The sequence below is a fragment of the Solanum stenotomum genome, chromosome 4 (assembly GCF_019186545.1).
Source record: "Solanum stenotomum isolate F172 chromosome 4, ASM1918654v1, whole genome shotgun sequence".
Taxonomy (NCBI): domain Eukaryota; kingdom Viridiplantae; phylum Streptophyta; class Magnoliopsida; order Solanales; family Solanaceae; genus Solanum; species Solanum stenotomum.
Window position 1 is genome coordinate 49598383 of NC_064285.1, and position 13345 is coordinate 49611727.

The 13345-nt window shown below is 35.0% G+C and overlaps 1 protein-coding gene, 1 non-coding gene and 1 pseudogene across 2 annotated transcripts in view; 2 read left to right on the top strand and 1 right to left on the bottom strand.

Moving 5' to 3' along the window:
* LOC125862275 (anthranilate phosphoribosyltransferase, chloroplastic-like) overlaps window positions 1–13345 on the bottom strand; it is a 1111005-nt gene that overhangs the window by 660035 nt on the left and 437625 nt on the right. The window lies entirely within an intron of this gene.
* On the top strand, window positions 8745–8806 carry LOC125863484 (U6atac minor spliceosomal RNA; annotated as a pseudogene).
* LOC125863455 (U6atac minor spliceosomal RNA) lies at window positions 10162–10288 on the top strand. The gene has a single exon (XR_007446144.1). It is a non-coding gene; the product is annotated as a U6atac minor spliceosomal RNA (small nuclear RNA).

Sequence of the window (13345 nt, forward strand, 5' to 3'; positions counted from 1 at the left end):
AGCTGGCTGGGCGGCCTAGATTGATTATCACTCTTTCTAGTTGGGCTGGAAGTTGACTGGATTACTAGATATTATGGTTACTTGGGTTGGGAGCCTGACTTTTGTTTCTTGGGTTTGGATTTGTGGTCCCTTTCTCTCTTGTAGACTTAATTACTCTTTATACATGTTGGGTTTACGAGGTCCGTTTGAGTTTCATTTTAACATGTGTACGAGTGTACATTCTAGCTTTATAGGGGTTCAGTTAGGTTTAGCCTAGATGTAGTTATATTAATTTTCGATATGCTCGTATGATTTCTTTCATATCCGTTTTGACCTCCGATGTGTTACTATAGGTTTCATTCTTTCTCGGGCGACTTGGGATTAGGGTTATTTAAGCTGGATACTTCTTGTGATTCCTAGTGAGGGAACGTTAATCCATGGTGGCATAGTATTGATTGATCTCATATTCAACATCTTTTTGGGAGTCAACACCACTCGAGACACTCTTTGTACTTGGATGGCTTTGAACTGGTCTGTTTAGATGGGTGGTTTTGATATTTTGAAACCCTTTGTGGAGTCAACATGCCCCATGTCAGTCTTGCTAGTTGGGCTAGGAGTGGACTAGCTGGATGGGAGACCTAGATTGATTATCACTCTTGCTAGCTCGACTTGTAATTGATTGGATTACTAGATATTATGGTTACTTGGGTTGGGTGCCTGAATTTTGTTTCTTGGTTTTGGATTTGTGGTGCCATTCTCTCTTGTAGACTTAGTTACTTTTTATACATGGCGGGCTTACAAAGTCTATTTTATTTTCATTTAAACTTGTGGAAAAGTGTATGTTCTAGGCTTATAGGGGTTAGTTAGGTTTAGCTTAGGTGTACATAGATTTACTTTCGATATGCTCGTATGCTTTCTTTCATATCCGCTTTGAACTCTGTCTATTTCTAGATTCTATCTTTTCATATTGGTTTTACCTTTCTTGCTCAGTCGACATGTGATGTACACAAANTTTGAAGTGGTCTGTCTAGATGGGTGGTTTTGATATTTTGAAACCCTTTGTGGAGTCAACATGCCCCATGTCAGTCTTGCTAGTTGGGCTAGGAGTGGACTAGCTAGATGGGAGATTTAGATTGATTATCACTTTTGCTAGCTCGGCTGGAAGTTGATTGGATTACTAGATATTGTGGTTACTTGGGTTGGGAGCCTGAATTTTGTTTCTTGGTTTTGGATTTGTGGTGCCATTTTCTCTTGTAGACTTAGTTACTTTTTATACATGGCGGGCTCACAAACTCTATTTTATTTTCATTTAAACATGTGGAAAAGTGTATGTTCTAGGCTTATAGGGGTCAGTTAGGTTTAGCTTAGGTGTACATAGATTTACTTTCGATATGCTCGTATGCTTTCTTTCATATCTGCTTTGAACTCTGTCTATTTCTAGATTTTATCTTTTCATATTGGTTTTACCTTTCTTGCTCAGTCGACACGTGATGTACACAAAGTACCCAGTTTTAATACTCATGCTACAATATTAATCTGTTTTGCCATGCAGCTGCGGTGATTGTTACTGCAATTAGATGAATTAGGGATTTGGAGATGAGTGTAAGCACTTGGAGTCTTGTATCAGCTTATCTCATTCTGTACTTATTTAGCTATTCTTTTTCCTTTTTCAACAAGCTTTGTTTTTGTCCACTTTTGATATTTTTACTCTTATTTTTAGACATATCTGTACTTCTGATTTGTAGGTTATGAGAGGGACCTTTTGTATATAGTTGTTTGTTTGCTCCCTCTTTTGTTTTGTTTGGATGTTTAGTTTGATTTCTATTTATTTGTACCCTTATACTTATTGCTTGCTATTCTAAGTTACACATTAGTTTTCCTACTTGAGGGTTATAGTATATGCCCTCATGACTCGAGGGATCGGGTCATGAAAAGTTGGTACCAGAGTCCTAGATTTGTCTGTCTCACTTGTACAGAGCTAATACAGATTAGAAATTTATGGATCGCTGTGGAGACATTTGTATCCTATCTTAAGAAGGCTATAGGGTGTGGAATTTATCTTTTTTTGTATCGCTTTCATGCAGCGTATGTGTAGTTGGTTTCTTGAAATATCACTTGTTTCATTCTTTTCGGAGGATGGCTCACACACGCAATAAGACAGCTCGAGGAAGGATTAACCTCTACTGTCGGCCAGGAGTGCAGGACTAGCCCTAAAGAGAGAGAGGTCTTGAGCCATCAGCTGACCCTCTAGTATTTTAAGTTCTAGTTCATTCAGCAGGGTCAAGGCCATCTTAATCGTCACTTGGACCCTCTAGGACTTCATGCCTTCAGTCAACCATTGTACAACTTCTGATTGTGCTTGGGGCATGTAACAAGCTAGAGCTGCAGCTGCACTAGCACAACATGATTAGCCTACAACAGAGGCACCTCAAGTCTAGGTACCACCTAGAGGTGCCCAATCCGTGAATGTGGTTGAAGCCATACCTTTAAAGAAGAAGATGCTTGGAGTGTTTCTCATACTCTAACCTGGAAGGTTTTTTGGGGCTGTTGGTGGGGATACCCACAAGTTTCTTACAACTTGCCATTAGAGACATCATATTCTAGGTCTTGTGGAGTCGAGAGGAGCCGAATTCACGGCACAAATGTTAGATGGGTCAGCTAGTAAGTCGTGGCGTACCTTCATTTAGACCACTTCAGTTAGGTCTCCTCTTTTCACTTGGACCAAGTTGTTTGAGTTTTTTTTTAGCTTGGCTTATCCCTCGCAGCTTCAATGATCGCCTCAAGATCAGTTCTACAGGTTAGAGCAGGTGCCCCCATGAGTGTGTCAGAGTATGAGACGAGGTTCCACAAGCTGTTCATCCACACTACTACGATTCTACTTATTAACAAAAAAATAGTTTAATGCTTTGTCTGTGGGTTATGGCTTCAGTGGATGGAGACTTAGTCTATAGTTTCTATGGGTCATTTATTTCTCGATACTGTTGATCACGGCCACACTATTGAGTAGCTTAGTCATGAGCCCCAAGGCAGCAATGAAAAAAGGTCTACAATGATGCCAAAATTTTTGAAGTTGTTGCTTGATTCAGAGAAATTGGGCATAACAAGAGGCAACAACAACGTATTTTGCTTCAGCCATAGACAAGGTGACTGAGTTATGTTTCCTAGTTGCTTATAATACTAAGCATGGCCCTAAGAAGTGAGCCATTTTAGATGTAATTTTTCTACCTACCAAGTAGAGTACGTAGTCAGCAATGCAAATTCGGCCAGATCAAATGAATTATCTTTAGGATACCAGAGAACCAGGCTCAACGTTCGTTTGAGATATCACAAAATCCTTTTGATAGCCTTCAGATGGGATTTCTTTGGAAATGATTGGGAGCATGCACAGAGTCCAACAATAAATACAATGTTAGGTCTGTTAGCCATTATGTACAATAGAGATCTGATCATTCCTATATACTTTGTGTCAGGTACCAGGACCAAGTTTATCTTTATCAAGCTTCGTTGTTGTTGAAATATGAGTGTTATTTGTCTTTGCTTCATTCAGGTTGAACTTCTTTAGTAGTGCCTTTTATGTACTTGTACTAATGAGTTGAACTACCAGATGAGGACTATTTGATTTGAATACCCAAGAAGAAATTGAGCTCTCCCATCATGCTCATTTAAAATTTGTTGCTCATTAGTTGTGCAAAGTCAGCCACATGTTTTGTAGATTTTCCTCCAAAGATAATGTTATCTAGATACACCTGAACTATGAGAATATTGGAGCCTTGATATCGAAGAAAAATGTATTGTCAAACTTGCCTCTTGAATACCCGTGTGCAAGCAAGAAGCTTGATAGGTGATCGCACCATGCACTTTGGGATTGTTTAATCCATACAAGGCTTGTCCTGTTTGTACACGTAGTCAGAATGGTCAGAATTTTCCAATCCAGGGGGTTGTTTGACAAATTAAAGAAACTTTGACCACCTATACAAGAACTGGGTTCTTCTTGAATTTTCAGAGACAAAAATGTAATACAATAAAATAGAGATTTTATGGTGGAAAACCTCCTTATTCAAGGAAAAAAAATGATCTACCCTCGTAGCATTTTAAACCAAACTTCCCTAACTTCAAAGAGCAACTTTAGATTACAACTCTATAATAAAAAAAGACTAACTCTAGTAAATCACCTAAATATCTCACTCTAATTGTTCAACAATTAACTATAATCGTATACTCTACTCTCCAAGAAGCCAAACTCACTCTTTGTTACAAAACCTCACAAATTCTCTTTCACTCTTTGTATAGTTATCTCGAAACAATAATTATAAGATGAAGCAATCCAAACTAAGCATATAGAAAGAAAAACCTAGTTGTAGTTCTTCTTTCATATGTCGTATACTCTTTAGTGTTGCACTGCTCTTGCCACTAAATTCTCTCAATTTATGAATTTCAAAAGTTGTTTTTCTCTTTGTGAAAGATCCTTTTATAAGGACGGATTCAACCCTAATTGGATCATTCAAGGAAAGTAATTCTTTTCCTAAATTTTTTTCCTTTCCGTATAAGGAGTCTTCTTCACTTTTTTGCCTTAATTAGGAGTGTTTGTCTTCGACGCATCATTTCTTCTTTCCTGCTCTTTTATCTTAGTTCTGGTGCAAGTTTGTGAACCTGGTTCACTTTGTTATTGTCAAAACTTTACTCAAAATATTGTAATGTCATCATTAATTTATTTCTCCTCTGAGGATTCAATTTCTCGAGTATCTATCAACATACATAGAGATTAGTTAGAGAGCTTCATATCTTGACGATGGTTCTTTTTAATGCAATGTTGTAAAATATCAATTATATAGTCATTAAGCTAAATCTGTAGAAATTATTTCCATAGTGGAAATCAAGTCCTAATTGCTACTCCTATAAAATAAAAATGCAATGTGGAGACTTGAATAACATATCATTTAACATAAAGTTGTCGTCATGATAATGCATGTGAGTTTGTCACGTCTCTCCTTATATTTTATGGATTCAAATATAATTAAAATTATAAAAAGGAAAATAATAATTTTAAATGGATTAAAAGGGAAAATATGTGTGAAAAATTGAAACAAAGGAATATATCTTTTTTAAATGTAAGAAGTAATTTATTACGTCATTGATGATTTTAGCATGACATCAGAAAACTATTGAGGATAATTAATCAACTAAGAACCATTAATGAAATAATTTTATTGATTGTCTAGATGTCATTAATTAATTAATTTATATATATTCATTCTATGCTCTGACCAAAAATAGAAAAAAAATTAAATGGTCAACTCCATGGCCACTATATAAGTAGTGTGACATTATCTCTTTCATGAAAATATACATACATTCAACAACATCAAAACAAAAAGATCAAGATTTTGAAAGGGCAACCAAAGTCTATTGTGTATGTATCCTTTATCCTAATGTCATTTCTTAAGTTTTGTGTTTGAAGTTTGATGAATAATGGTGTTCACTAAAATACAGGACTTGCATACTTTAAGTTTAAATGTCTTATTGCACTTTTTTATGGTTTAAAATTGCTGAAAATTGTTATTAAATTGTATTACATGGGATAATCTTAGTAGCATTGACTGCTAAATTTTCATATTTTTTGGTGAGATCATTCAATTCCTCACCATAATTGTAATCTCCTTCTTAATTTTTCCCTTTCCCGAACACTAATTTTTAAAAGAAGAATATATTAATGAATATCATATATTATCACATTAAAAAAATAGTGTCATGTGATATAACTTTGTTAGTTAGACATTAAAGAAAGAATAAAAAAAAAAGAAACAAAATTTGTCTATAGCAATTATAGTTACAAGTAAACTTATTCTCGGTATTGATGTATGATAATTTTCACCCCTTCTTAACCCTGTGTTGTTTCTCAACAAAAGAGAAGTAGCATGTCTTTTTGGGTTTTAAAAGGTCTGAAAGGAAAATGAAGAGTTGTGAATTTTCCGAAAGATGGTGACTTTTGTGACCTTTGGGAAAGGTTGTGATTATTTTCAATGATTGTGGCTTTTCCAAGGGGTTGTGGCTATTCCAATAAAGCCCAATAAGCACATGTTTACGCTATTGTTTGTTGTTTATGAATATGTGTTTGCTATTATTTTTTAAAATAGTATTTCTGAAATTCTTCTTATTCTTCACAAACAAATTCTAGTGTACTTTTTTTCCGTTGTGTGGTTAGCTGACGTTGTGATTTCAGGTAGCAATAGTAATACAATTTGAACAACATGAGCAACCAAGACCAATTCTCTGGCACCTCTAAAAGTCTGCTTAATGAAAACATTCCTCAGAAAAAAACTAAAAATTGAGAGATAATGTGAAGAAATTGATAGGCTTAGTGAGCTACCTTATGCTCTTATTATCCAAATTCTTTCTTGATTGTCCATTACAGACAACTTCAGAACATCTTCTCTCTCTTTAGATTGGCAATAGTTCTGGACTTCTATCAACAACGTTGTTTATGACACCGAAGAATATGGTCGCTTAGCTAACTCAGCAGTGCACAAATTCATTTCCTTCATGGATAATGTACTACCTCTCCTTAGCCATTAAAATGTTCATTCTAAAATTTGTGTTCAGATATGATGATAGTCTGTCATATTTTCCGTAATTGACAAGTGGCTTGAATTTTTGTGATTAAAAAAGTGGAGGATTTATGCCTGAATATACGTTATAGATTTGTTTATCTGACGGGGCATGATCAATCCTATAGCTTTCCAGAGGTTCTCTTTAGTAGTTCATCAATTATAAAACATAGGTGCAATAATTGCACAATATGAGAAGATTGCGTACTAAATTAATCATCTCTGAAAAGTTTAACACTGCAAAGTTTGTTTATCCGGGATGAACACATTAAACAAATAATGTCAAATTGTCCTTAATTGGAATCATTGAATCTATATGGATTTTATGGTTTTAATCGTTTGCACAAAATCCGTAGATTAAAACCACAAAATCCATATAGATTCAGAGATTCCAATTAAGGACAATTTGACATTATTTGTTTAAAGTGTTCATCCCGAATTAACAAAGTTTACAGTGTTAAACTCTTTAGAGATGTCCAGTTTAGTAAGCATTCTTTTAATGTTCTCCAATTATTGCAGTTGAGTTTTATAATCGATGAACTACTATAGAGAACTTCTTGCAAGCTATAGGGTTGGTCATGATGCCGAGTTGGATAAGCATTTCTATAACATATATTCAGGCGTAAATCCTCCACTTTCTTATTCACAACAAATTCAATCCACTTGTCAATTATGGGAAAATTAGAAACACAATCATCAAGTCAGAACATAAAGTTTAGACTAAAATTTTTAATGGTAGAGCAGTTAAGGAGAGGCAGTTTATTATTCGTTAAGGAAATGAATATGTGCAGTGTAATGATTAATAATGACTGCAATTGATCCATCACCATCATCCTGACGAAGATTGGTATTCAATCAAAGATTATACACACTGCTTAGAAATTGTTGTTCCATATACTGAACATTTAACGATTTCTGGGGTTTTAATCATATGAAAATTAAGTTGCGGGACTTGTCATCTTTGAACCACGTAAATCTTAATATCTACTGTGATGAATTAGATGAGGTGAATGAAAACATAGAGAAAGATCTTTTGGCAAGTGTTCGTTGTGCTATTGAGCTAATATTGTCATTCTGGTTTACCGAGGTCAGTTATCAGTCCCAAATGTCTCCAGTTTTTTTTATGTTGATTATGAATTGAGCTTGTGTTTTCTACCTATCAAATAGATTGTACGATGGGGGTCATCATTTTTCACAATTAACCTGATTAGTTATCTATTGATTCACTTCCTTTTAATTAACTCATATAGTTTTAATTTAGTACGTGAGGTTAAATATTAGTTCCTTTTATTGGTCTAAGCTATAAGGTATTACAAGAATGGGATATCACCACAGGTTTAGTTTGTAAGCCTTGTAAATTAATGTACTTACCTTTTTTCTTCCTTATTATTCTGTTCAGGTGATTTCCAGTTTGATGTTAGAAGAGGAAGACATATCCTTACTGTTGTTGGAATGCAGATGGTTGAAAATAAGTTCTTATATTTCAAAACATTCCTTCCCCTAGACAACCTCTTAAGATCAACTCGTAATTTGGAAAATAATGATATTTCTTGATATGCCAGTATGTTTTCAATTCACAATATCTTTATATCAAATGTAAATTGATCCCTTACAGCCTCAACGACTTCAATTTCATTAATATCGTTGTGAAGCTTACCACCTAACCCGATTTGTCTTTGTTATGTATTTGTAGAACCATACTTTTTTTAGGGTGAAGACATTGATTTGCTGGAAGAAAAGCCCCTCTCGTTTGAACAAAACATATTCAAAGTTACCTTACAGATTTTGAAGAATATCAAGGTTATGCAATTTTGTAGTCGTACGCGTAGTTTTGACGCAATAATGCTCCATCAATTCTTAAAGTTCTTACTTGAGCATGCAATAAATACCAAGAAACTTGTTATAGTACCAGAGCATAAGGATTGCAACAGTTGTTCTACTAATACCTCAAATCTAATGAAGCATTTGTTAGCTTTTCCAACAAGTGCAATTATTTCCTTCGGACCAATTAGTCATAATGTTTTCTATTCTTAGTTCGTTGCTCTTATTTTTGTTGACATTTTTTTTTGTTTTAATGAGGATAACTAGTTATGAAATTAAATTATGTGCCAGCCATTAATTAGAATAAAAAATAGTTGATCGTCCCTTAACCTATGGTTTGTGCTCGTAAAAAGAAGAGCTAGTTTGCATCTCTATCTACAAGGATGGAATCAGCCTTCTTTGGAGTGGACTTGCTAGTTGGGCGCCGTAGATTGATTATCACTGTTTCTAGCTGGGCTGAAAGTTGACTGGATTACTAGATATTGTGGTTAATTGGGTTGGGAGCCTGACTTTTGTTTCTTGGGTCTGGATTTGTGGTGCCTCTCTCTTATAGACTTATTTACTCTTTATACATGTTGGGCTTATGGGGGTCTGTTTGAGTTTCACTTTAACGTGTGCATGAGTGTACATTCTAGGCTTATAGGGGTCGAGTTAGGTTTAGCCTAGATGGATTTAGATATACTTTCAATATGCTCGTATGCTTTCTTTCATATATGTTTTGACCTCTGATGTGTTACCATTGGTTTTGTTCTTTCTTGGGTGACTTGGAATTAGGGTTATTCAGGCTGGATACTTCTTGTGATTCCTTGTGAGGGGATGTTGATCCACGGTGGCTTAGTATTGATTGATCTCATATTCGATATCCTTTTGAGAGTCAGTCTCTCTTTCTAATTGGATGGCTTTGAAGTGGTCTGTCTAGATAGGAGACTTTGATATTTTTAGACCCTTTTTGGAGTCGACATGCCCACAAGTCAATCTTGCTACTTGGGCTGGGAGTGGACAAGATGGTTGGGTGACCTAGATTGATTATCACTCTTGCTAGCTGGGTTGGAAGTTGACTGGATTATAAGATATTGTGGTTCCTTGGGTTGGGAGCCTAAATTTTGTTTCTTAGGTTTGGATTTGTTTTGCCTTTTCTCTATTGCAGACTTAGTTACTCTTTATACATGTCGGGCTTACAGGGTATATTTAATTTTCATTTAAACACGTGTATGAGTGTGTGTTATAGGCTTATAGGGGTCAGTTAGGTTTAGCTTAGGTGTAGTTAGATTTACTTTCGGTATGCTCGTACGCTTTCTTTCATATCCGGTTTGACCTTTGTCTATTTCTAGATTCTATCTTTTCATATTGTTTTTACCTTTCTTGCTCAGTAGACACGTGATGTCTACAAATTACCCATTTTTTATACTCATGCTACAATCTTAATCTGTTTCATCATGTAGGTCCTAGTACCAACTAGCAGTGGTTATTGTTTCTGCCATTAGAAGAATTAGGGATTTGGAGATGAGTGTGAGCACTTGGACCAATTTGTCATAATGTTTGTGCTAATGAAGCATTTGTTAGCTTTTCCAACAAGTGCAATTATTTCCTTCGGACCAATTAGTCATAATGTTTTCTATTCCTAATTTGTTGCTCTAATTTTTGTTGACATTTGATTTTTTTGTTTTAATGAGGGATAACTTTTTTTAAAAATTAAATTATGTGCCAGCCATTAATTAGAACAAAAAATACTTGATCATTCCTTAACCTTTGGTTTGTGCTCGTAAAAAGGAGAGCTAGTTTGCATCTCCATCTACAAGGATGGAATCAACCTTCGGGTTTTACCTGTTACCACACATCCATTTCAGGCATTCCAACTCTGTGGGACCAATAAAGAATGTGGTCCAGTTGATGGTACTGCTTTTCTCTTAGCAAGAAGTTTCTGGATCTAGCTTTGGGTATAGAAAAATCTTTGGTAGGAGTGTTACCTATAAATGGGCCCTAACTGAGGCAAAGAATCATTTAGTTGTTAGTGTGCAGTTTATAGTGAGCAGCCCTTACACACGTTGGAAACTAGGATAAGTTCAGCAGTAGTGTAGTAGTTATCTTCTCCACAATTTGGAAATGTTTGTTACAAGGTAGCCAATAGAAATAGGATAGCTGTAAGCATATGATTGGTTTTCTTCTCTTAGCTTTGATTATAAATTCTTGTACAGAGCATGATCAGAAATACAACAAATATTTTCCATCTTATTCCATTTTTTTCTACAAGAAGGCAAAAACTTAGAACAAATGAATAGAAATGCTAATCCATTTCTTATAAAATAAAATCATTGAGACGATAAAAAATTAGACGTCATAGCAATAACAATACCAGTTATAGAAGTCAGAAAAATAAGAACAATAATAGTAAAGTTGAAAGATTCAAAGGGTTTGTTGGTAAATTTCATAAGTATGAGCTAATAGAGAGCAGAGAAGTCAAGAGGAATATCGGTATAAGAACATTTTTATTGATGTCCTCAAATTACATTTTTAAGACTAGAATAAAAAATAGAAAGCAGAAAGCAGTAAACCCACGACTAGCACATTCCTAATTCACTAACTTACTCCTAAATAATAGGAATAGATGGCTAACAACTAATTGACTAAGTTTTATCTAATATAAAGAAGTAAAAGTAAAATTAATTGCCGTTGATAAAGCAAATTCCTAACACTCCTCGTTGCTTTGGAAACTTTAAACTCTAATTTTTCTGTTTGAGATGTTGAAACTTACTGACTGGTAAAGGCTTAGTGAATATATCATCCAATTGTTCTTCCGACTTGCAGTAGACAAGAGTTATATCTCCATCTTTTTGCACTTCTCTCAAGAAACAAAACTTGATTTTGAAGTGCATAGTTCTTCCATGAAACACAAGATTGTGAGATATAGCTATTGCTGCCTCATTGTCCACGAACACTTTGATGCTTCTAGTTGGTTACATATGCAAATCAACCAGAATTTTCTTCAGCCACAATGCTTGATTTACTGCTGCTGAAGCTTCCACAAACTCATCTTCGGTAGTAGATTGAGCTACAATATCTTGTTTCTTACAACCCCATGAGAAAATTCCAGAACCAAGACTAAAACAGTACCCTGACGTACTTTTTGCATCATCCTCGGGACCACCCCAATCACTGTCGGAATACCCACAAAGATTCACAGGTTGACTCTTCTGAAAGTTGACTCCATAGGTGATGATTCCTTTGATGTATCGCACAATTCTTTTGGATGCCTACAAATGTACTTGACTAGGACAATGCATGAGCCATGATAAAACAGTTACAACATACAATATATCGGGTCTTGTTGCTCTAAGATACATTAAACACCTAATGAAACTTCTGAAGTATGTCTCATCCCCCTTTTCGGCTCCATCATGTTTACTTTGTTTCTCTTTTTGGTTCATGGGTGTACTAATCTCTTTGCAATTTTCCATTTCGAATTTCTTGAGAATTTCCTTGCGTACTTTTTCTGGGGAACGAGAAACACATATTTTCCTTGTGTAATGTCCATTCCAAGGAAATATGTCATAAGACCAAGATCAGACATTTCAAAAGCTTGCATCATATCTTTGTTGAACTCATCAATTAGCTTTTCCTATACCGGTACGTACCACAGGATATTTAGAGCACGTGATTTAGAAAGTTAAAGGAAAGTTTCCCTTAAGAAAGTGCCATTTGATAACTTCGAGCCACAAAGTATTAGATATATGGCACTAGAAATTATGATCATTTGCAAACATGATCACCCCAATATCATCAAATTAGAGGGTCTAACTACCTCTAGATTGTAGCATGTATCTTGTGTTTTAAGATAAGGAACATGATATTTAAGGAATCATGTCTTGTTCAGAAGTTGTGTTCAGTGAATCACAGGTTTGCTAACTTTTCATAACCTTAGCTTACCAATTGTTCGCAGGTGAAACTCGAAAAAAACCTATTAAGAATGATACATAGATGGTGATGGTCCAGGTAGGAAAAGCAAAGAGAACAACTACTTGTTCACGTGTGAAACTGGTGAAAATGTGATAGTTATAAATAAAAAGCTAATAGGAAGTATCCTTGTGAGCATAGGAGAGTGTTCTTACTTGACATCTTTAAACCTTAGGAACAACGATCTGTCTGGCTCAGTCATTCCACTTAAATGAAGATGAACTATCTGGAGGGGTGTCCTTTTTCTTTGAGGAAGGAAGCCACTTTAAATGAGAAGGAGAATGCTGCCAAATCGAGAATAAAGAAGGGAAGTTCCATTAATATCATTAGATAAGTAGGCTATTCTATGTTTTTTGATGAATTCGATTGGATGAACATACAAGGTATAGTGAAGAACCTCGACAATCAGGTTACAACCCAAAACCAAATGAACCAGACAAAATTGAAAGAAATAACACAACAATTAAACAAAAGCTTCACTAACAAACATCCTAAAACAAAAACATAAACTTTAATAATATAGGAGACTTAACTATCCTATTTGGAAAGCAATCAGATGCGTCTCCGTTTGGTCTCTTGTTGGTCTTACCTTCTACATCAAATGAATACTCTTACAGGTTTCACCCATAGTTATTTACGATTAGCTAATTACAGTAAAATCGAACCCATGACTATATCAGCCAAAAAAAATAATGACATGTACTTTGAAAGACAAGCAGATGACTTCTCAAAAGTCTACGCAAAGCTGTTTCATCAGACTTTGTTAAATCCAGTGTGTCCTAAGTAAAAATAACTATCGACATAGTTAATCCAAGCATGACTAATATTCTTTAAAAATGCAGTAAAGCCTAGGGATCTTCAATTTATCAAAATATAAATAATTGTGTACTTTATTATAATTACCCTATGATGGGTTGTTCTTCTAAATGTTTCTCTTTTTGTATAAAACTAAGGTTTCTAGAATAGAAGATGTGGATGGCGGTGGATCT